Consider the following 2249-nt stretch of genomic DNA (forward strand, 5'->3'; position numbering starts at 1 on the left):
TAAGCTGGGCAATTTGGGGATCCTTTCATTTGTTTTAGATTTCTGAGATTACTATTTTTAGTTGCCTGATGTTGAGTGTCTTCAACACCTTTGTTTCATATATTTTGTCCATTTTTTGGTTGTTTCAGACAGGAGGGAAAATTGGTCTCTGTTATTCCATCTTGCCCAGAGCAGAAGTCTGAAGTGGGGAATGAGAATTGAACTACTTAGGATGTGAAGCTGGAGAAGGTCAATTTGGAAGAGGTAATTTTATGGATCAACAATCTGAAAGGAGGCTCACAAAGATTCATGCAAGTAGCTAAGGATATGGAGGCTTGGCGAAGTGATTTTCTCTCTGTGATTTGTGTACCAGTTATCGCAGTCCAGGAAATTAGATGGTGGGTTGGGTTGCATTCTCCCAGAGCTCTGGCATTACATTTGGAAAGACAAAATTAAAAGGATCTTCCCCCCCACCCCTGAGTGTTCATGGGACCTAAGAAGAAGGCTGTGGTTTGGGCTAGGATAGACTTAGAGTGGTTCTAGGCAAAGAAGCAGACTTTCTGAGGAAGGAGGCCTAAGTTAGTGCAAGGTTTCTTGAGACTTCCTCTTGAAAGTCCTGCAGCCTCACTTCCACCAGTCATGGTAAAAAGCATCCCAGGGTCAGCCCAGAGACAAAAGAGGGGGCACAAAGGGATGAATATGTGTGGTTGTTGGGGCAAATGTGTTTTGAATCAATTACCACAGTAACCTACTAAATGTTTTGAGTGGAAAAATGAAGAATAAAATGAGAAAGACAGGATATGCCAGATTGTGAGAATCTTGAATGCTGGGTGTTATCAAAGGGAAGTTAAAGGCCCTGGTGCCTGGGATTAATAAAACGAAACTAGTGTTTTAGGAAGAATAACCTGGTAGTGATATGTGTTATGATTAGAATAAGGAGTGCTGGATGTGGACTGAGATGCTAGGAGGCTGTTGCAGCTATAACTCAGGTGTGAGAAGGTGGGACCAGAACAAAGGTGGGTGCAATGCAGATAGAAAAGGGAGGGAGACTTCTAGGATATTTTGATTATGATTGGACATGTCAGAATCCTGCCTAGTATAAAGATGTGTTTCCCTTGGCGCATGATAGGTATGAAAACCAAATAAAGAATTATGCCATGTCAAGAAATACATTAAGCCAAGACATTTCAAAGATTCATAAGAACAAGAGAGAGAGGACATGAGACCTATTAATCAAAATGGGGAGGAGGAAGGAAGTAGCAGAGAATAGAAACAGTAGAAATTAAAAGTGGGAACAGGGACAATGATCATACCCAATGAGAAAGAACCTAACCCATGGGGAAAAAAAGAATATTCACAGAGGAGGAGTTAAAAAAAAAAAGACACTTCATAGAATACATACCATTCTGTGTAAACTGACAGAGAAGCAAGTAGGACATAAATCTCCATGACATCACTTAAATATAATGGTATAATAATCGATTTTCATTATTGATAACACATTCATTCATTTAATAAACTTTTCTAAATATTTACTGTGTACACACAATATACTCATCTCTGACACCGTTATGTGCAAAGAGATTAAAAAAAGACCTTCAAACCCTACCATCGTGAAATTTGGAGACAGATGTGTACAGAAAGACTTTTAACATCCCAAGATAAGTACTAAAGTAGTGATAGGAGCAGCTTACTTGAAACACAGAGGAGGGAGAGAATAACTTTTCCTGAGGGTATCAGAGATGATTTCACTGAAGACTTGAGATGATCAGTAGGAATGGAAGTTCAGCAGTTGGAGAAGGTGGACCATTTCATTCCAGGTAGTGGCAAAGAGGGGAAGGCTTTTGAAAGTGTGGTGGAGGGTCACCAGGGTGGCTCAGTTGGTTAAGTGTCTGACTTTGGCTCAGGTCGTGATCTCAGGGTCCTGAGATTGAGCCCCATGTCTGGCTCTGTGCTCAGCAGACAGTCTGTTTCTCCCTCTCCCTCTCTCTCTGTCCCTCCCCCTGCTTGTGCTCCCGCTGTCTCTCTCTCTCTCAAATAAATAAATAAAATTAAAAAAAAATAAGAAAGTATGGTGGATTGGAAGACCAACAAGAAGCCTCATTAGTCTGATCACCAAGGTGAGGAAGCTGGGAAACCATTTAAACTATTAAAAAGTATTTGAAATCTTTGGCACCCAAAGGGTTAAACTGTCAGGTATCTGGAAGCTTGTTAGCTCACATAGCCCTACACTACCCACACTACCCAAACTGAAGTGTTTCTTAGTGGTA

This window comes from Neomonachus schauinslandi, chromosome 3 (assembly GCF_002201575.2).
Source record: "Neomonachus schauinslandi chromosome 3, ASM220157v2, whole genome shotgun sequence".
NCBI lineage: Eukaryota > Metazoa > Chordata > Mammalia > Carnivora > Phocidae > Neomonachus > Neomonachus schauinslandi.